Source organism: Tamandua tetradactyla, chromosome X (genome assembly GCF_023851605.1).
Source record: "Tamandua tetradactyla isolate mTamTet1 chromosome X, mTamTet1.pri, whole genome shotgun sequence".
NCBI classification, from domain to species: Eukaryota; Metazoa; Chordata; class Mammalia; order Pilosa; family Myrmecophagidae; genus Tamandua; species Tamandua tetradactyla.
The window spans coordinates 24977618-25000684 of NC_135353.1; the positions used below are offsets into that span (position 1 = coordinate 24977618).

The window sequence follows — 23067 nt, forward strand, 5'->3', positions numbered from 1 at the left end:
GGGCCACTGAGGAGGAGGGACCGGAAACAGGGGCACTTCCCTCAGGGCTTGGCGCCCTCTGGAGGTCCCGCTCTCGTCCGCAGCCACGTGGGTCCTGCGCGGGTGAGCTGGGCAGAGCCGGCAGCTGAGGAGGTGAGTCCCGAGGGACCAGACGGAGGGTGGGGCCGGCACTGCCCAGAGGGCGCGCGTTGACTGGACTCTTCCTCCTCCAGGGCTGCGCCCACTGACCACCTGCAGCCCTGCCCTGACTGACGAGCCGGGGAGGAGCGACCTTGGTGAGGCCCCCATGGGCCTCGGTCCCGGCTTCCCCGCGGCGCCTTCCCCGGGTGGTTCTGGGGCCGGGACGCCCCTGCGGGCAGCGCGACGTCGCGGAAGGGCGCGGGGGACCACAGCCTGCGCCTCGGCTTCGACTGAACCCAGATTTTGAACTTTCCGAGGAAGGTCCCTCTGACCTTTCCCCAAGTGCCCTGTGGCTCACGCACCGCCTTATTCCTTGGCCCCTGACGGCGGGATCACGACAGGGATGGTTGGGAGAGGAAACCCCCAGCCTCTTGGGAACTTTCAGTGGGGTGCGAGGGGAGCTTCTCACGGGAGATTGGAGGGGAATTTCTCTTCGGGGCGCGAGGGGAGCTTCTCACGGGAGATTGGAGGGGAATTTCTCTTCGGGGCGCGAGGGGAGCTTCTCACGGGAGATTGGAGGGGAATTTTTCTTCGGGGCGCCAGGGGGAACTTCTCACGGGAGATTTGAGGGGAATATCTCTTCGGGGCGCCGGGGGGAACTTCTCACTGGAGATTTGAGGGGAATTTCTCTTCGGGGTGCGAGGGGAACTTCTCACGGGAGATTTGAGGGGGATTTCTCTTCGGGGCGCCGGGGGGAACTTCTCACGGGCGATTTGAGGAGAATTTTCCTTCAGGGCGTGAGGGGAACTTCTCACTGGAGATATGAGGAGAACTTTTCATCGTGGTGTGAAGGGATCTATTCATTTGGGGGTGTGAAGAAAACTTTTCAGTACAGGTGTGAAGGGACCTTTTCATTGAAGGTGTGCAGGGAACTTTTCTTTTGAAAGGGCCTGTGAAAGGAAACCCAGAGTATCAGGGGAATGTAAGCGTCCTAAGATCAGTCGTGACAACCAATAAAACTTTTCTGGAGCGTTTGCACTATACCAGGCACACTGCCATTTGCTTTCCTAGCACTGCATCTAAGCAGCAGATTTTTAAAAGTAGACGCTATTATTCTGTTCCTAAGTTAACGGCTCGGGTGAGCAGTTAAATAACTTGCTGAGGGTCGGGCAGCTAGCAGGTTCCATATGCCGAGATGATGTATCGCCTCCTCATAGTCAAGGAGAGGCCTGAGCATTTGATTTTCGTTCTTCCAGTCCAGGAGACCACAGGCAGACATAGAGAGCCCAGAGCACACCTGGGCAGTTCTAGGCCTTAGCACTTATGTAGGCATGTGTGTGTCTGCCTCCTCGACCTCAGAGTCTCCACTGAGTCCATTTTGATTGTTTTAGACATGGAATGTTAATGGGACTGTGAATTCTAAACTCATTGTGATTTTTCTCTCTAATGTGCTATATAGATTGGACAAATTATTCAACCCTGCTTAGATTCAAACCTCAGTTCTGCTAAAGTGCATTCAGGGGATAATAGTAGTACTCACCTGCTAAAAATGAGTGAGGATTACATGAGCTAATGTGTGCAGGATGCTGAGGATAGTACCTGACAAGTAGTATGAACTCAAGAAATGTCCATTTTTATGGATGCAGAGCAGATTCCTGATAGCTTGCCTACTGCAGTGGATTTTTCTCAGAGGAAGGCCACTTGGAATGTCATGCAGGCAGGGGGAGTGGGGATGGTAGCAGAACTACGCATACCCCGAGGTAAGACGAATGAGGGATTGATGGTTGGATGTTCTCACAGAGCCCAGCTCTAGCCAAGGTCCATTTGATTGAAGGCTATTAAGGGGTATTCAAGCCGATGGACTTGAGGGTTATTCAAAAGTTTTGTTAGCATTCCTCCTCCTGTCCCTTTGAGTCTTTCTGTACTCAGAAACACTAAACAGTGTTTAGTGGATTGGGAACGGCATTAGAAGCCAACACATCTGAAGGGCAGGTGTTCTTTTCCTGAGTTCGGTTGAATTTTAGAGCAGAGCTGTCAGACAGAACTTTCTGCAATACAGGGACTGAGCATATGGAATGAGGCTAGCGTGATTGAAGCAGTTTTATTTTTCTGTTTTTGGCATGGGCAAGCACTGGGAACCAAACCCAGGTCTCTGGTATGGCAGGTGAGAATTCTGCCACGGAGCCACCATTGCAACGCCCTATTTTTAATCAGTTTCAACCAAATAGCCATATGGGGCTAGTGGCCACTGTATTAGATGACACCATATTTGAGGAATCATGGATGGGCTTGGAGATATTGTAAACTGTTTGAAATTCTATGCAGAATTGGATGTGTAGGTGTATTTTCTATGGAGTTCATAGCTTTCAACAGATTCTCAAAACCATCAAAAAGATTAAGAATTGCTGCCTTAAGGCTTTGGTTAACAAGAAATATGGGAGGCAAGGATTCCATCTCTAACCACTGCTGTTTCTTCTGACATTTATTTTCCTGTCCTCAACTGTAGGTGGCTTTGAATCCGAATCTCAAACTTCAGTTCCCAAATCAATTCTAAATTGCTGGAAGGAGGCGATGGCTGTGATCCTAGGTTGTGCGATGCAGGCCTCCCTGAACGAGGGCTCCACGCTTCAAGAGTATGACCCTGACTATGAAGTCTTCCGTCAGCGCTTCAGGCAGTTCCAGTACAAAGAGGCAGCCGGGCCTCGTGAAGCTTTCAACAAACTGACCGAGTTGTGCCATCAATGGCTGCAGCCATGGAAACGTTCTAAGGAACAAATCTTAGAGCTTCTAGTGTTGGAGCAATTCCTAAATATTCTGCCCACGAAGATAGAGACCTGGGTGAGGCTGTACAGGCCAGAGAAAAGAGAAAGAATTTTGTCACTGATAGAAGACTTAGAGAAAGAACTTGAGAGCCCAAAGAAGCAGGTGAGATCATCGTTAGGGATGTTTGCAGTTAGAGAGCAAGAGCTGGGACTAGATCAGACATTTTGCCTTGGCATTATTCCTCATCTCCAAGATTTCTCCGAAGCACAGTTCTTTTTTTTTTTCTACTGCTAGAGTCACCATATGGGCCAGCCGTTGTCAGACAGTATCAGACCCAATCCCCCTTTTATAATATGTAATTTCTAATGCCCCCTACTGTCTGAAAATAAAATTCATAGATAGTATAATCCATCTACCGTCATATATAAAATAAAAAAATAGTGCTGCACATCTGACAGGCCAAATTCAGACAACTTCTTGCTTTTGTACAACTACCATGATTTAATGGTGGCTTTTACCCTTTCACAGGATAGTTTAAAAACTGAGGAGAAATAAAGGCTAGGAGGCAGACATAAAGGGCCCAGAAAGCCTAAAATATTTACTCTCTGTCCCTTTGCAAAAGACAAATTTTGCAAAGCCCTGATCAGTTTGAGTATGGTTGAAATAGGAGGGGAAGTTTGAGAGGAAAGCAGTATATACACATTTGGGCTTGACTGCAACTGAAGACATAATGATGTGTCCTGATGCTTGACTTTATGCATAGAATCACTGTGAATGCAACTGCCAAAAATTCACACTGAGAGAGGTCAAATATTATCAGCAGTGTTGCTGCTAGTTGTGGGAATTTCCAAAGTGAGAATGAATGCCTGCCAAAATTCTGAACAAATAATAGTATAGTCTTCCTCAGTTTTCACTGTAGTGGATTCCTAGAAAATTCAAGGTGGTCTGAAAGTACATGGAAGTATTTTGTATGCATATGCTTAACAGGGTGCTGTCCTGGCATATTTTGTTCACCTACATGTGTATTTGAGCGAGACACCCAAGTGTTGCTTATGATGTGGACAGTTCTGTCTTGTGAGTTACTCTCCCATGTCTGGCCCTCCAAATTCAAGTACTCTCCACATGCCATTGCATCCTAAGTACCGCATGAGGGGTGGCACTGGCCGCTGTTAAGAACCACCATGGAGACCCTCTGTTTTAATGTACTTTAGCTGTGCACAGGGAAGAATCTTTGGGAGATGCGAGGAAGAGCTTCTAGGTGGCCATGAAGGGCACTCCAGGGCTGTGTGTTGCTGGGGCTCCTCGGGAGCTGTTCGAGTCCAGGCACTTGGCCTACCTGAGCAGAAGCTTCCTAAATGCCCTGCTACCCTTGGATATAGTACGTTTGTAGTTTTCTGTCCTTTCTCTCTCGTCTTGGCACTGTTTATCACATGAGATACTTATGGTTTTAGACTTATGCTGCCCAATACAGTAGCCACTAGCCACGTCAGGCTCTTGAGCCTGTGAACTATGGCTTGTCCAAATTGGGACATACTGTAGGTTAAAAAGGTACACCATATTCCAAAGTCTCCACGTGAAATGTTATATGTGAAATAGCCTATTAACAATTGTTTGTTTTGTTCACAGCTTGAACTCAGGATATTTTGAATATATTTCATTAAATAAGACATACTATTAAGGTTGAGCTCTCAGGCCAGTTTTCTTTTTTCCTATGGACACTACGAAATTTACAATTGCAGGGGTGGATATCATTATATTTCTACTGGGTAGTGCTGGTCTAGCAGTTAGAGTGATGTTTTCTGGCATTTCCCCCAGGCTCATAAGCAAGAAACACTCTCAGAAAAACAGGAACCAGTGGAAACAGCCCATATACCACCACACATCAAACTGGAGTCCTCTGCAATCCAGGATGTGGAACCTTCGCAGGACACCACACTGGCAGGGGAGTGGCTCCTACAGGATGAGCCACAGGAGACGACCTACAGTGCTGCTGGGGAATATCAACCCTTCCTGGAGCCTGGTAAGTCAAGGGTTTTATTTCACGTCTTTTGTTTCTGTTTTGAGAGAGCAAGGACTCTGAAGGGTTGGCCTTGTGGTCAGAGTTAGAAACACCAATTAGCCACCCTGATCCATAGGCACAGGAGGGGGGAAGCTCTCCTGCACAGCAAGGAAAAAAGCAGGTTAGAGCAAATGAGATTAGGCACCCCTGCGCCCCTTAAGCTAATGATCCTGACTCAAGGCGTTTGATCAGGTGTGGTATGCAGGGAGGCTTTAGGAAGATGGGTACTGTGGATAAGGACTCCTTTCCCTCAGCAAATTTTAATCAATGTGATCTGTAACGTTGTGGGTCCTGAGGGGTTTCTACCACTCTAGGGTCCTCCTTGATTCCTTTTATAGGAGAAGCGTTATCAAACCTACTGTTTTAAGCAATATACACTCGCTTCTGAGCACTCAAAATGGTTGAATCACTTGCAAACTTACGAACCAAATATTGATCTTGTTAAATCTTAACCTGAAACAGTATTTATCAAAGTACAGTAACGAGACTCTCTGTCTCCAATTCACCTGGGGTGCATTTTTTTTCTAATACACCATAAATAAAAAGGGAATATCTATATGATGCGTAAGAATAACCTCCAGGATAAACTCTCGACTCTTTGTAATCTCTCAGCCACTCACATTTTATTTTGTCTCACTTCACTCTTCCCCCTTTCAGTCAGGAAGATTTTCTTAATCCCTTGATGCTGAGTCCCTGCTCATTCTAAAATTTCTGTCCCACGTTGTCAGGAAGGTTTACACCCCTGGGAGTCATGTCCCACATAGAGAGGGGGAGGCCAGTGAGTTCGCTTGCCGTGTTGGCTGAGGTAAAGAGAGAGAGGCCACATCTGAGCAACAGAAGAGGTTTTCTGGGGGTGACTCTTAGGCCTAATTTTAAGTGGGCTGAGCCTGTCTTTGTAGGGATAAGTTTCCTAGGAACCAACCCCAAGTTTGAGGGCTCAGCCTATTGATTTGTTTGTCCCCACTGCTTGTGAGAGTATTAGGAACTCTTCAAATGCAGCAGTTGAATTTTCCCTCTTTCTCCCCATTCCCCCAAGGGGACTTAGCAAATACTTCTTTCTTCACTGTTCAAATCGCTCTGAAATTTATCGGGGCATCACACTAACCTGGACAGACCTACAAAATCTCATGCCCTCTTCAAGGTTCCATGTATTTGTGGTGTTCAATTAAACTGTCCGTATGAGTTAAATTAGGAAATGCAGTAGTCAAAACAAAATTTTGTACCAAATAAACATTTCTTGCTTTAGTCTCACACAGAATTTGAAGTTTTAACATGGGAATGACAATCTGTTTTCAACACCCTGCAATATTGACTTTCCTTTGTTCTTCTTCATGTAAAACTTTTTTAATTTGTACGTTTAGTCACTATCATTGTACACTCTAGGCATTCCTAGATTATACCATCTCAGTCTTTATCATCTATCGTTCCTTCTGGTTTCATATGTGCCCGCAGCCCTCCTCCCTCTATCATTCTCACATTCAGCTTCATTCAGTGTACTTACAGTATTGTGCTACAGTCAGGTATTATTGTGCTATCCATTTCTGAATTTTTACAATCAGTCCTGTTGCACAAACTATATCCCTGCAGCTCCAATTACCCAATATCTGCCCTATTTCTATCTCCTGATAACCTCAGTTCTTAAACTGAAATTCTCCAAGTTCACTCATTATTGTCGGTTCATATCAGTGAGACCATACAGGATTTGTCCTTTTTTGTTTCTGGTTCATCTCACTCAGCATAACGTCCTCAATGTCCATCCACGTGGTTACATGTTTCATGACTTTATTCTGTCTTATAGCTGCATAATATTCCATCGTATCTATATACCACAGCTTGTTTAACCACTTGTCTGTTGATGGACGTTTGGGCTGTTTCCATCTCTTGGCAATTGTAAATAATGCTGCTATAAACATTGGTGTGCAAATGTCTGCTTGTGTCTTTGCCCTCATGTCTTCTGAATCGATACCTAGCGATGGTATTGCTGGATCATATGGCAATTTTATACTTAGGTTCCTGAGGAACCGCCAAACTGCCTTCCACAGCAGTTGTACCAGCTTACCTTCCCACCAACAGTGCATAAGTGTGCCTCTTTCTCCACATCCTCACAAGCACTTGTCGTTTTCTGTTTTATTGATAATGGCCATTCTGGAGGGTGTGAGATGATATTTTATGGTGGTTTTGATGTGCATTTCCCTATTAGCCAGGGATGTTGGGCATCTTTTCATGTGCCTTTTAGCTATTTTGTATTTCCACTTCTGAGAAGTGTCTATCCATGTCTTTTGGCCCTTTTGTAATTGGGTTGTTTGTCTTTTTGTTGTGGAGCTGGACAATCTCTTTATATATTCTGGATACTAGACACTTATCTGATATGTGGTTTCCAAATATTATCTACCATTGTGTAGGCTGCCTTTTTACTTTCTTGATAAACTTCTACGATGCACAACAGTGTTTAATTTTCAGGAGTTCCCACTTATCTATTTCTTTCTTCAATGCTCATGCTTTGGGTGTAAGATCTAGGAAATCATCTCTTATTACAAGTTGTATAAGATATTTCTCTACACTTTTTTCTTAAAGTCTTATGGTCTTAGCTCTAATGTTTATTAGGTCTTTGATCCATTTTGAATCTATTTATTTATTTATTTATTTATTTATTTATTTATTTATTGCACGTGCAGGCACCGGGAATCGAACCCGGGTCTCTGGCATGCAGGCGAGAACTCTGCCTGCTGCGCCACCGTGGCCCACCCCATTTTGAGTAAATTTTTGTATAAGGTATGAAACATGGATCCTCTTTCATTCTTTTGCATATGGATATCCAGTTCTGCAAGCACCATTTGTTGAAGAGACTGTTCTGTTCTAGCTGAGTTGGCTTGACTGACTTATGAAAGAACAACTGTCCATAGATGAGAGGATCTATTTCTGAACACTGTGGGGTGCGTTTTTAACAAGCTCCCCAAGTGAGTGTGATGCAAGTTAAATTTTTGAGAACCTCTGACCGAGACGCTACACAGTTAGCACTAGAGGTGAAAGTTCCGTTGCAGAAAGGTACATGCACCACATAGCTGGGTTGCTCCTGTGTTTCACTTCCCTTTGGGATTTTCATACATTGCTCCCAGTGGTCCCCTCCCCACTAACTCTGGCCCAAATGTAGCCAGAACTCTCACTTCTTAGCCTCTACGCACAGGTGGGAGAGACTGCCACTTTCAAGAGGCGATGAAACATTGAGAGAACAAAGGAGACGTAAAAAGTAAAACTAAGTCAGAAAGAATCTAAGGTACAAGATAGCCATTTCTGATCTACCCATAACAAGCTTACTACTAGGGCTTAGCAACTTTTTCCCTCCCCACGTTTTAACTTTTATTCACTCAATGAATATATAAGGGCCCCCATACATAGCCAGGCACTGTGCCGACCCTGGGGATTCAGCAGTATACAGAACAGACCCAGCCCCGGCTCTCTCGGAGCTTATAACCCTGTGGAGGATTCAGATATGTAAACAGGGATCTGTACAAAGATGTGGCAGAGGGAGCAGAATTCTGGGGGAGTGCACTGGAGGACCACCTAACCAGCCTTTGACAGAGAGTGAAGACTTCTTGGAGGAAGAGGGGATCTAGGTTCTAATCCGTATGAGGAGTCGGAGTTTGCATGGTGAGCGGTGGAAGTGGAGAGGGGAGAGGGCTCTGGGCAGAGGAGATGTGAAAAGTATGTCAATCCAGCTACCCGTGTGAGTGGCAGTGAGGAGGAGATGAGGGGGTTGGCAAAGATGAGCCTGTAGAGAGAATAGGGCCTGGATCATAAAAAAACTTCTTCAGTCTGTTGAGGAGCTTTTGCCTTCTTACCAGGGCAGTGGGGATCCATTGGCAATTCTTTCAGAAGGGGTAGATAATGCACAGCCTTGCATTTTAGAAGATCACTCTGGCTGCAGTATGAATGAGTAAGACTGGAATGAGGGATCCCCATTCAGGAGGTTGCTATAATCGTATTCATCAAGGTGAGAGAGGACCGTTTTGAAAAGTAGGATCATGGCAGGGATGATGGAGAGAAAAGGTCTGACTCACAAGCTCTTTAGGAGATAAAACTTATAGGACTGAGTGATAGATTGGGTGTTGGAATGAGGAAGAAGAAAGGGTTAAGAGTGGCATCCAGACTTTTTAGCCAGCAAACTGGGTAGAGGGTGTACTGTTCACTGAAACAGAGAACACTGGAGGAGGAGCAGATTTGCTTGGAGAAGGTGAGCGTAGATTGAAATGTGGGGTTTTTTTTAAGTGCTTATAGGTCTTGAGATGGAAGTGGCCAATCTGGAATTTGAGAGATCAGGGCTTGAGATAGAGGTTTGCAAGTCAAAGGTTTATAGATGGTCATTGACGTCTTGAGGGAGGTTGCGATTAAACCAGGATTGCATCCAGTGAGAAAGCACAAGAACCAATGGGCAGGCCCTGGGAGACATCATGTCACGCAAGATCATTGTATGAATTTAAAGATTTGGAAAACCTTTTGGAGACCTTGCCTGAGTTTCTTGCTTTTGAAACTAGCCACTTGAGAACTGATACCCTAGATACTGTGACCTGTTTGCATTGGAAGCCTAGAGCTATGCTAGCTCTGATGCTTCCCTAAGGCTGTTCCCATCCCTGCTGCTTTTCATTCGGAGAGCCATCTCTCTTCTGCTGGTGCCAGGCAGACTATGGGGAAGGGCACAGTCAGTCATCTCACCTCTCATGTGAGACTCCACCTCATATTTGGAGAGAATATGAGGCACAGTGCCTTAGCACCAATAGAATGCGAATACATATCATAATGTACAGGGTAGCTCTTTGTCAAGAAAATGGTCCCTCTTTCTGCATTTAATCATTCTGTCCACCCACCATTTTTTGTAGCCTACTTTACCAAGTGTTGCCCATGTAAAAGGCATGGACTCTTTTATTTTTAAAGAGAGGTAATATATAGGAAATCCAACAAGTACCTATGTATAGAAACTATAATCAAAGCGGAACTGTATAAAGTGTTGTCATTTATATTCCAGTCTTTACAAAGCCTACATTTCATAGTGTATGAAGAATTTAAAAATCCATATTTTTTGCCTGCAACAAGTGGAAGAACTCAGGTGGTAGTCTTTAATATAATGTTTCCTTCATATGCATTACAATTCTTACTTGATCTCCTTATCAATGGTGCTATATAGAAAATCCCGCATGATGCAAGCAGCAATCATCATCTTGGTTTTACGGTTGTACTCGCTAAAGCATGGGGGTAATTTAGTGTATTCCACAGGGGATAGTAAGAAAGATTAATTAAACAAGTAAAATGTACAACTGGGGAGAGAGGTAATGATCCCTTTCTCGTCACAGTTTAAAGTGATATATTATGCTTTGCAAAATGACATGAGACTTACTGTTCCATTCCTGCATGATTACTTAAATTAACACTGTATTTTAATGCAATTTTATTGAGATATATTTATACAGCGTAGAAACCATCAAAGTGTGCAATTACTGGTTCACAGTCTCATCACATAGTAGTGCATAAAGCCCCATGATCAAATTTAGAACATTTTCAATACTCCGGAAATGAAATGAAAAGAAAAAAGAAAATTTTAATCCCTCCATACTCCTTATCACCCCATATGATTGTCCCATATTATTGGTGTGGGACATTTGTTACTGTTAGTGAAAGAGTATTCAAATTATAGTCCATGGTTTGCAATAGGTACATTTTCCCCATATACCCACCGATCATTAACTCCTTACATTACTGTCATACATCTGCTCTAGTTCATGAAAGAACTTTTTGAGTTTCTACAGTTAATCACAGACATTGTCCAACACTGGTCACTGTGTTATACATTCCTATGTATTAGCCTCCAACTTTTCTTCTAGTGACATACATGATTCTAAGTTCCCCTTTCCACCACACTCACACACCATTCATCACTGTTAATAATTCTCACAGTAACGTGCTCCCATCACCTCTGTCCATTCCCAAACGTAAGTTTACCCAAGGTAACCATTTTGCACATGTTAACCAATCGCTGCCCATTCTTTAACCCATTATATTTTCTTGTAACCTCTATTATATGTTTTATGCCTATGAGTTTACGTATTATAATTAGCCAATATCAGTAAGATCATATAAAATTTGTCCATTTGTGTCCGACTTATTTCACTCAACATCATGTCCACAAGGTTCATCCATGTTTTCGCATGCTTCAGGACTACATTCTTTCCTACTGCTTAATAATAGTCCATCATATATATATATATATATATATATATATATATATACTGCGTTGTGTTTATCCATTCATCTGTTGACGTACACTTGGGTTGTTTCCTTCTTTTGGCAATTGTGAATATTGCCACTATGAACATCAGTGTACAAATACCTGTTCATGGCCCTGCTTTCAGATCTTCTGGGTATATCCTGCATGGTGGGATTGCCGGCTCATAAGGCAACTCTACACTCGGCTTCCTGAGGAACCGTCAAACTGTCCTCCACAGTGGCTATACCAGTTTACATTCCCAGCAGCAATGAATAAGTCTTCCAGTTTCTCCACATCCTCTCCAACACTTGTAGTTGCCTCTTTGAAGCCATTCTAGTAGGTGTGAGATGATATCTCATTGTGGTTTTTATTTGCATTTCCTTAGTAGCTAGTGAAGCTGAATATCTTTTCATGTGCCTCTTAGCCATCTGTATTTCCTCTTTGGATGAACGTCTATTCATATTCTTTGCCCATTTCCTAATTGGGTTGCTTATCTTTTTATTGTTGAGTTGTAGGACTTCTTTATATATGCTGGATATCAAACTGTTATCAGATATGTGTTTCCAAATATTTTCTACTATTGACTCGGTTGCCTTCTCAGCCTTTTGACAAAGTCCTTGAAGCACTGGAGTCTTCAATATTGAGGAGATGCCATTTTTTTTGTCATTGCTTGTGCTTTGGGTGTAAAGTCAAAGAAACTACTGCCTATCACTTGAAGATGTTTCACTACATTTTCTTCTAGCAGTTTCATGCATTTGCTCTTGTATTTAGGTCTTTGATCCATTTTGAGTTAATTTTTTAATACGGTGTGAGATAGGAGTCCTCTTTCATTCTTTTGGTCATGGGTATCCAGGTCTCTGAACACCATTTATTTAATAGCCTGTTCTGTCCCAGTTGAATGGGCTTGGGAGCCTTATTGAAAATCAATTGATCATAGATCTGAGGGTCTATTCTGAGCTCTCAGTTTGATTTGTTGATTAGTATGTCTACTATTATGCTAGTACCATGCTGTTTTGACCATTATGGCTTTACAATATGCTTTAAAATCAGGAAGGGTGATAGATCCCACTTCATTCTTTTTTTCAAGATGTTTTTGACTATTTGAGGCCCCTTACCCTCCCAAATAAAATCGATAATTAGTTTCTCCATTTCTGCAAAATAGTCTGTTGGAATTTTGATTGGCATTGCATTGAATCTCCAGATCAATTTGGGTAGAATTGACATTTTATGACATCTGGCCTTCCTGTCCATGAACATGGAATGTCTTTCCATTTATTCAGATCTTCTTTGCTTTCTTTTAGCAATGTTTTGTAGTTTTCTATGTACAAGTCTTTAATATCCTTGGTTAAGTTTATTCCTAGATAATTTGATTATTTTAGCTGCTATTGTAAATGGAATTTCTTTATTGATTATAGCTCATTGTTAGTGTATAGAAACAAACACCATTGATTTTTGCGTGTTGATCTTGTATCCCGCCACTTTGCTGAACTCGCTTATTAGCTCAAGTAGCCTTGCTGTCATATTTTTCTGGATTTTCAAAATATAGGATCATGTCATCTGAAATAGCAACAATTTTTCTACTTCCTTTCCAATTTGGATGCCTCTTCTTTCTTTTTCTTGCCTCATTGCTCTCGCTAGATATTCTAGCACAACGTTGAATAGCAGTGGTGACGGAGGGCATCCTTAGCTTGTCCCCAATCTTAGAGGGAAACTGCTTTTAGTCTCTCACCACTGAGTATGATGTTAGCTGTGGATTTTTCATGTATCCCCTTTATCATGTTGAGGAGGTTTCCTTTGATTCTTACAACTTGAAGTGTTATTATCATGAAAGGTTGCTGAATATTGTTAAATGCCTTACTGTGTCAATGAAAATGATCATTAAATCATTTAAAGTGGTTTTCCCCCTTTAAATTTGTTAATGTGGTGTATTACATTCATTGATTTTCTTGTGTTGAACCTCTCTTACATACCTGGAATAAAATCCACTTGGTGACAGTGTATAACTCTTTTATGCTGTTGGATTCTACTTGCAAGCATTTGAAGATTTTTGCATCTATATTCATTAGAGAGATTTGTCTGAAGTTTTCTTTTCTTGTAGTGTCTTTCTCCACCTTTGACGATAGGGTGATTGATGTTGACTTCATAGAATGAGTTAGGTAGTGTTCCTTCTTTGTTCTAGTTTTCTAGCTACCTTAATGCAATATACCAGAAACGGAATGGCTTTTAAGAAGGAGAATTTAGTAATTTTCTAGTTTACAGTTCTAAGGCTGAGAAAATGTCCCAATTACAACAAGTCTATAGAAATGTCCGATCAAAGGCATCCAGGAAAAGATACCTTGGTTCAAGAAGGCCAATGAAGTTCAGGGTTTATCTCTCAAGTGAGAAGGCACATGGCAAACACAGTCAGGGCTTCTCTCTCAGCTGGAAGGGCACATGGCAAACATGGCATCATCTGCTAGCTTTCTCTTCTGGCTTCCGGTTTCATGAAGCTCCCCAGGAGGCGTTTTCCTTCTTTATCTCCAAAGATCACTGGCTCATGGACTCTCCTTCGTGGTACTGTAGCATTTTCTGCTCTCTCCAAACCCCTTATTCTCCAAAATGTTTCCTCTCTGATAGGACTTGAGAAACTTATCAAGACCCACCCCAATGGGTGGAGACAGGTCGTCACCTAATCCAGCTTAACAACCACTCTTGACTAAATCACATCTCCAGGGAGATGATCTGATTACAGTTTCAAACAATACAGTATTGAATAAGGATTATTCTGCCTTTACCAAATGGGATTTTGATTAAAACATGGCTTTTCTAGGGTCCATACATTCTTTCAAACCAGCACACTCTTCTCCATTTTTTTGGAAGAATTTGAGCAGAAATGATATTAATTCTTCTTGGAATGCTTGGTAAAACTTGCTTGTGAAGTCGTTTGGTCCTGGGCTATTCTTTGTTTATAGATTGTTGATGACTGATTCAATCTCTTTAACTGTGATTGGTTTTGTGAGGTCTCCTGTTTCTTCTTGAGTCAATATAGGTTGTTCTTGTATTTGTAGGAAGTTGTCCATTTCATCTTAATTGCCTAGCTTGTTGGCATGTAGTTGTTCATAGAAACCACTTACCATTTTTTTTTTATTTCTTCAGGGTTTGTGGTAATCCCCCCCCCCCCATTTTTGATTTTATTTCTTTTTGTCTTTGTCAGTCTAGCTAAAGGATTGTCAGTTTTATTGATCTTATCAAAAAAACAAGGTTGGGTCTATCTATATTATTCTCCATTTCATTAATTTCTGCTCTGATCCCTGTTATTTATTTCCTTCAGTTTGTTTTGGCATTAGTTTTTATTCTTTCTCCAGTTCCTCCAGCTCTTCAGTTAGGACGTCGATTTTATCGCTTTCCTCCTTTTTAATGTAGGCATTTGCAGCTATAGATTTCCCTCTCGGCACTGCCTTCACTGCATCCCATGAGTTTTGATATGGTGTGTGCTTGTTTGAAAGGATTATGTACCCAAGAAAAGCTGTGATTTAATCCTGATCCCATCATGTGGAGGCAGCTGTTTCTTTTAAACATACATAGCTTTTTGCATTGGAACCTTGATTAGATTATCTCCACAAAATGTGGCTTTGCCCATTCCGGGTGGGTCTTGATTAGTTTACTGGAATCCTTTTAAAGAGGAAGCATTTTCGAGAGAGTCCCTTTTTAGAGGCCCGAGAACCACAAGAGCCACAAGGCTGGGAGGCCATGCAGCAGAGACCTTTGGAGATGAAGAGTAAAAAGTCCCTGGGGGAGCTTCATGCAGCAAGAAGCCTGGAGAGAAAGCAACCAGACGTCGTCATGTTCACCATGTGCCTTTCCAGTTGAGCGAGAAACCCGGGGCATCATCGGCCTTCTTGAACCAAGGTATCTTTCCCTTGGTGCCTTAGATTGGACATTTCTATGGACTTGCTTTAATTTGGACATATTCACAGCCTTAGAACATGTAAATTTGCAACTTATTAAATTCCCCTATTTAAAAGCCATTCCGTTTCCGGTACATTGCATTCTGGCAGCTAGAAAACTAGAACATGCTGTTCTTATTTTCATTCATCACAAGATATTTACCGATTTGTCTTGTGATTACTTCTTTGACCCACTGATTGTTTAAGAGCATGTTTTTTAACTTCCATATCTCTGTGTACATTCTGGTTCTCCATTTGTTATTGATTTCTACCTTCATTCCATTTTGGTCAGAGAAAGTACTTTGCATAATTTCCATATTTCTACATTTATTAAGACCTGTTTTGTGCCCCATCATACGGTCTGTCTTTGAGAATGTTCCTTGAACACTTGAGAAGAATGTGTATCCTGCTGTTTTGGGAGGCAGCAGTCCATATACGTCTGTTAGGTCTAGTTAATTTATCATATTATTTAGGTTCTCTGTTTCTTGATTGATCCTCTGTTCTATCTATTTGGAGAGAGGGCGGATCTAGCCATAGGAGGCTTTGGTTTTAAAATAGGATTATCATTGTGCTCCTTATGTACAGGAAGTCTTAGTAAGTGAGAAACAAGATCCCTGAAATATTGCAGGATGACAACTTAGGATATCAGATAATGGAAGTATCAGAAAGGAAGAGAAAACATGTTCAAGTGTTTGAAGGGGTCACTAGCAAGAAGGCTATGAAATATAAATAATACAAAATACACTTACTTGCCTACCTAAACAGCTCAGTAGAAGGAACCGAGCTGAATCCCATGTAACCTGTGAAGAATTTCATTTCTGAAGTAGAAAATGATCTATGAAAGACATTAGCTTAAAACAAGCAAATGAAACCTCATGGGAACTCAAGCCAGACACTTCTAGTTGCCAGAATTATACAGTAATGTCAGAATTCCTGTACACACTGAGAGAAGTCAGTGGAAGAAGTGCTGGTCCTAAAAGTATAAAATCTATCAAGCATTTGAAAATGTGGAATTTTTTTCATGGCCCATTGGCACCTTAATAGCACAGAGTCTTTGTTAATGGAACTGTGTTAAAGATACTACCTGAGCATGTGGTCGGCGGAACATTCATCATCAAACCACCTTCTCTGCGCAACTTAAAGTGCTTCTTCTCTGCTGGTGTCTATTGCTGCGTAACAAATAACTCAAATGTTACCCTAAAGCTTCTGCATTTTTAGAAAGTAGAGGCAACTTGTTTACTTTCAGGAGGACAAGAGGCTCTGCAGTTATCTGAAAAGATTAACTGGGCCAGAGCATCCATTCAGAAGATCGCTCTCCGCTCTGTTGGCAGAAGGTCTCAGTGCCTTGGTGTGAGGGCCCTTCCATAAGCTGCTCTAGTGTCCTCAACGGCATAGCCAGCAATCCAAGGGAGACGAAGGAGGAAGCGGCAATGCTTTTTATAGCCGAGTCACAATACAACATCCCTTTCCCCACGGTCAATTCTTTAGGAGAAAATTACTGAGTCCCACGCAGCGATGTGTAATGAAAGGAGAATTAAGATTCACCTCTTGAAGTGAGGAACAGCAAAGAATTCTTGAACATATTTCAAACAGTTACACACCCCATGCTTCCCGGTTTCTGCTAGTGTTTTGCTTTTTTCCTTCCATTTATTAGGTTAAATATTGCATACCCTGGGCAATGCATTATCATCACTGGGAAATTAGGGCTAACATCTGTGAACACTTTTTAAAGCGTGTTCCTTGATTACTCTTTAGTGATGGTATTTTATTCAATATATAATAGTAGCATACAGATACCAGGGTCATAAAATTGTAAGATTGGTCAAAGGGAAATGGGAAATAGCCTGGCCAACAAATGCTGGGAGTATAAGGTAGAGGAACAGAAATGGGTGGTAGTTGCAGGAGTAGGGCTTTAATAGAACAAGGAGGCCAGGATGAGGTACACCTGATGCCCATTGTGGTGGTTAGATTCGGGTGTCAACTTGGCTAGGTGAAGGTGCCTAGTTGTATTGCTGTGGACATGAGCCAATGGCATGTGAACCTCATCTGTTGGTAATTACATCTGCGGTTGGCTGGGAAGTGTGTCTGCTGCGATGAATGATGTTTGATTTAATTGGCTGGTGCTTAAATGAGAGAGCGCAACGTCGCACGGCCAAAGCAGTTCAGCATACCTCATCTCCACACTCGCAGCTTAGCCCAGGCCTTTGGAGATGCAGAAAGGAATCACCCAGGGGAAAGTTGTTGGAACTCAGAGGCCTGAAGTAAAGGCCAGCGGAGATCGCCCTGTGCCTTCCCACGTAAGAAAGAACCTCAGTTTAAAGTTAGCTGCCTTTCCTCTGAAGAACTATACGTTAACTAAATAAATCCCCTTTTATCGAAAGCCAATCCATCTCTGGTGTGTTGCATTCCAGCAGCTAGCAAAGTAGAACACCCATGGAACTGAATGTCGCACAGGCAACATTGAAGAGGTTAGTACAGAATTGAAATGTCCATTACAAGCTCAAGTTTGAACACATGTTCTGTGCACCTAGGGCGTGGGATGTTCCTGATGCACCCATTTGGGGCCAGGAGCTTTGAAAGCTGCCACCAAGAAGTACTCCGTTGGGGCAGAAGCACTAAGGTGAAAGTTCTCGGGCTTCTTTGAGTTGGTGCTGTCTCGAACATAGCAGCTGGACCCGAGGGCAGAAGCTCATGAGAAATCCATGAGACTCTTTTCCCAGGAAGAATATTTCTGGTCTTATTTCTCATGGGTACTAGATTTTGACTCTAGAGCTGCTTTCATCTCTGAGAAGGTCTTATAGCTACTCGTTCACCCAAGGGGAAATTTCATGGGCCTGGTTTTCCAGTGGGCATTTTATGAAATCTACAGCATCCCTTGTTTCATCCCCATACTCTGTGGGAATGGAATAGCCATATGAACAGATCCTGTAGCTTGGATTGTTTTCTTCTGTCTCCCATAGTGGGATATTCTAGGCCTCCAAGTTTCTGCCACCCTAATACTTTGATAATTTCCACTGTCCCACGATTCAGCTCCCTCACACATTTACTCGATGGCAGCTTTCCTTCATCTAGGACCTCTAGTTTTACTTTACTTGAAACACATTCATTTTCCATCCCACTCTTAGCTTTGAAATCCAAAGATGAACAGAACAGTGACTGTAAAAGCACTTTATTTGTAATTCATTTTATTTTCCTGGAAATCTAATAGCTTGACTTTTTGTTCACAAAATTATGAAATAATGTATTTTACTCCACTTCCTACATTTTGATGCAATATTCTGAAGTTGAAATTTTTCTTTGAATTAATCTGAGCCAAGCTAACTGGATGATTTTATTGTCAATGTCAATGCATCAACATGTTCCTACCACAAGTTGGTCCTAAATTAGAATTTTCCAACCCACATTTTATTGTAAACCAGTAAACTTTTCCAGAGATGAGGAAGCAGGGAAACGGATATAGGAAAGAGGATACAAAACTCAACTGCTGTCAATGAGGAGAGGGGGACAGGAGTCGTGGAAGGTTTTTCTTGTTTTCCATAGGTTGACAGATCAGAATACCAGTTGGTAGTTATGTAGGCTGATTTCAAGATAATGCTCTATAGACTTCAGCTGAAACAAATACGTAATGCCAGCTCTTGCTGGTTGCCAACCCTGTTTATTTCTCATTTTAATTTGAAGATCTAACTGGAATTATTCCAGTAAGCAGTTTTATCACTCTCATTTCTACCTCTCTCTCTCTTCTTGGTGTTCTTTAACACAATGTTTATCAGTTTCAATATGAGAAACTTTAGGAAGATACATTTCTGTTTTGGCTGTAACCTGAATAATTCTATACTCCAAATAGATGTAGAAATAGTTCAGCACATTGATGTAAGTGCAAAATTGATTCAGTCCCTTTCCATGGATTTGAGGAGAAGAGTCTTGAGTCACACTCAAAAGGATCTTCCTTTCGTTTGGGTTTTGTCCCTTTATTTAAAAAAAATAATACTCTAGTGAGATGCTGCAGGTGAAGCAATTGTAATTGAGAACAAAATAGATATCGAGAGGCCATTTGTCCAAGAAATTGACCAGAAACCAAGAAAAGCAACTGCTGTGACTCATTGTTTTGCTTCCTATCTCTCCTATGGCCAGAATATCCAATCCCAAAGCCTGATGTGAGCTTCTCATTGGACCTTAGTAAGTATTTGTGGGAGAAGGAATTACAGAATGCCAAAGAAAGACAACAACTCCTTGACTCCAAAACAGGTAAGTTATTGTCCGTTGACTACTAGAGAAGGAGGCAAAGAAAAATTCAGCCTTATTCAGGGTAAAGATCTTTGAGATTCTAATTTCAGAGTTTATATAACGTGTGTAATTCCCTCGCTTTCTACCAGGTGACAGCTGCAATTTCTATTTCTTCTCTCAGGTTTTGATATCGGGGAAGAAAAGGAAGAAAATACTTTGAAGCAGAAAGAATTGGAGGATAAGCATTCATTCGTTTTTACCTTAGAGGGGAATGCTGTCCATGACCCCACATCACAAAAAGACTGTGAACCAGTAGAGAGTCAGTGGGAAGTGCCCCCAGATGAGCTACACACAGATTTCACAAAGGTTGAAGATGATCAGAACCGCTTTCTAGGAGAGTATTCCGAGAGCTCCTACATGGAGGAGCCTCTCAATCTTATAACCCCTGGGGAAAATAGTCCAGGAGAGAATTCTCACCAGTGTCCTCTGTGTGGAAATTGTTTTGCTGAAAAGTCACAATTAACCATGCACCTGATAATTCATTCAAGAGAGGAACCTCCCAAGTGCCCTGAATGTGGGGAAAGTGTCCTTTGTAGTTCTCACCTCGGGAGTCACCAACAGCTTCACACAGGGGAAACACCTGATGAAGGTACTACCTATAGAAAGTGATTTATTCCATGGTCACACCTTATAGGGCACCAGGAAACCCATTCTAAAAAGAAACATACAAGTGTCTTGAGGGTGGGAAAACTTTCATTCACAGGTACTCTTAAAACTTATATGAAGACTCATACAGTTGTAAAATTTTATAGTTATCGTAGTTGTTGGAAAAGTTTTATTCGAATGACAGCTCTTACTTGCACCAGAGAACGCACACATAGGTGGCACCTTTTACTTCCTATTATTGTGGGAAAAGCCTTAGACAGTGACCCAGCTGCCTTGTGATTCATTGAGGATTTTTAGACAGGGGAGAAGGCACACAAGTTTATAGTCATTGTTCTAAAAGTTTCAGAGAGAGCTGCCCTTAATATGCACCAAGTCACTCGGTTCAGCAAAGACCTCTTTAAGAATTGTTGAGGGAAACAGGTCCATTTAGAATGGACACTAACTCTTAAAAGTGTTACACTGCAGTAGCCTGTTTGATTTGAAAGAACAGTTTTCTCACAGCTTATGAACACATTTTTTTTTTCTGTTTCTTTGCTTATTTGTTTTGCATGGGCAGGCACCTGGAATCGAACCCAGGGTCCAGCATGGCAGGTGAGAACTCTGCCTGCTGAGCCACTGTGGCCCACCCCACAGTTTTGCTTTTTTTTTTTTCCCTTCTGCTAATTGAAACCCATATCTAAGCATATGAGCTCTCAAGGATCCACCTATTCTTGCCACTGACCTAGGTTTGATTTGTTCTGCCTCACCAACCCTAATTTCTTCACTACAATGAAAGCTTTCTGCCCCAGCTAATCATATCATAACGGTAAGCATAAAGCCTTTATGATTACATTCCTTTCAGGTCCAGACCCAATATAATGGATAATCCCAGTAACAATAGTTGTGCCCAATCGATCTGTACCTCTGCAGTATTTTCATCCAGTGGAAATGTATGAAACAGCCTTTCCTGTTTCAATCTCATTAACTATTAGAGATTAGTTCATCTGAACAGTAGGACAGCAGCTCACTCCTGGAACCACCCCAAGTCAGAATCACTCTCCTCTGTTCAACCCCCGTGCTGTGTTTATGCATCAGTTTTAGCATTTGAACAGTCTGTTTTAGCTGGCTGGAGTAGTTGCAAACGTAACATGAGCTTTATTCCCCTTTCGCCCAGTTTTATCATAAACGCACATCTGCAATTTTACAGAGCAGAGGACATCTATTCCTCATATATTCATCCCTTACTGTGCCCTGTCTATGCTAAGCTTTAATATATATTTATGGACTAGCATCCAGAAACATGTGAAACAGCTTTTGGAAGCATTAACCTAGTTAGAAGTTTGCATAGCTATTTATAGTTATACTTATGAACGTTTTTAAAAGAGGAGGATAAAATGAGTACCCACTTCATAAGTATTATGAAGGGGAAATAAAAGTACCTACCTAATAAGTGTTGCCAAGATGAAATATATTTAGAGTCAGGCATTACCCCCAATTAGCTTCATGAAATATAAGCATATTGTATTTTTTTGTTGTTGGCCTCCTTTAAGGCTATGCATTTAAGGCTATGAATTTTCCCCTAGCTGTAGGTTGCTGACATTGCATGATTTTTCATGTATTATTCTTATGGATGATTTCAAGATCATTTGTTATTGCTGTTTTCTTGTTATTTCCTCTGACCCAAGTATTGGGGAATGTTGACATCTTCCTCCTAATTCTTGGTCTACTGCATTGTGATTAGAAATAGAGGGTCATTCTATTTTAGTCTTCTTGTTCATTTAGGTTTCTTGAACACATATACAAGTTGATAACGTTGTTAATTTTTCTAAAGACCCTAGAATAGTAGGTTTCTATTTGTAGGGCAAAAATCTAAAAGGCAGTCTTGGATCTCTCAAGTACTTTTACATCTTCAGAAAAATCCTTGATGCTTACGAAGGGCCAGTTGTGCAGAGGCAATTGGGTTTCTCCCCATTCTGTCTCTCTGAATTTTTGTGCTCTTCCCCCACCCCCTTTTTATAAGTTTTATGAATACATACGCACACACACACAATATGGAGTTTATATGTAGACTGCTAACAGCAGGCCGGCTTAAGTCTGACAGTAAAAACAGGAGGCTACAGGACATAGGAAAGACCTAGTCTCTCCCAACCAGGCTGAGAAAGCACCACCGAAGTGTTTCATAATTCTCTGTCCTCCTGAAAACAGAGACAGAACTGCAGGGGGGGCATGTTAAATTTTTTTTCGTGACAGAGACACTCCAGAATCAGCAGAGAATATTTCATAGTGTGCTGGGTATGCTCTCTAGGATAAACTAAGGCAATTAGGGAATTCAAGTAACCCATCCCCCAAACGGCTCAAAATCAGGTGGGGGAGGAGAGAGAGAATTCTTTGTCCTTTGGACCTGCTGTCCCCATGACATTCCCAAGAGAAACAGTCAGGATCCTCCAGGAAACTGCATGCTAATTATTCCTGAAACACTCTCCCATTTCCAGCCTAGTGACACATTCTGAAGGATCTCACAATTAGTCATATCTTACCCTTCAGCCTTGGGCATAGGCCTTGCTTCATCTCCGTAACAGCTATGGAATGAGATAGGAAGAGCACTCATCTCTTAGCCTCTCATTAACAATTGTAATCATCTCCCTCTGCCCCATTTCAGGGGATTTTAACAACTGGTAGGCCTGGGTGTGGCAGGCAGTTTTCTCACCAGAGTCATGCCTATGTCAGCCTCCACCCAGACTTTTCCATTTGGCGTTGCCAGACAAAAGTTTTCAGAGGCCTAGCAAAGTCTATCCCATACTTTTTAGGAATCTAGAATATTAAAATATAACAAAGTGTTGATATGTTCTAAATAGTTGCATTTAATGAATGTTTTTCACACGAAACCTAAGAACTGGAATGTATGAATTCTTGGAGATGACTTCAGAAAGCTAAACCCTGAGTCCTTTCGTGAAGGTCAGACCATACCTATTGGCCCTGGAGTGGCTGTCTCACTCCTGCTTTGCATTGCATACTATAGTCATTCTTCAACCATTTCTTCCCACTGAGGCTGCCTTCCTAAGGAAGGCCGGAGA

The 23067-nt window shown here is 41.9% G+C and overlaps 1 pseudogene across 1 annotated transcript; it reads left to right on the top strand.

Annotated features, from left to right (window-relative positions):
- On the top strand, nt 1-22802 carry LOC143671644 (zinc finger protein 449-like; annotated as a pseudogene). Its single transcript, XR_013169627.1, has 5 exons — nt 1-132; nt 2627-3045; nt 4699-4903; nt 19256-19369; nt 19530-22802. The product of XR_013169627.1 is annotated as a zinc finger protein 449-like (transcript).
- The last annotated feature ends 265 nt before the right edge of the window (nt 22803-23067 follow it).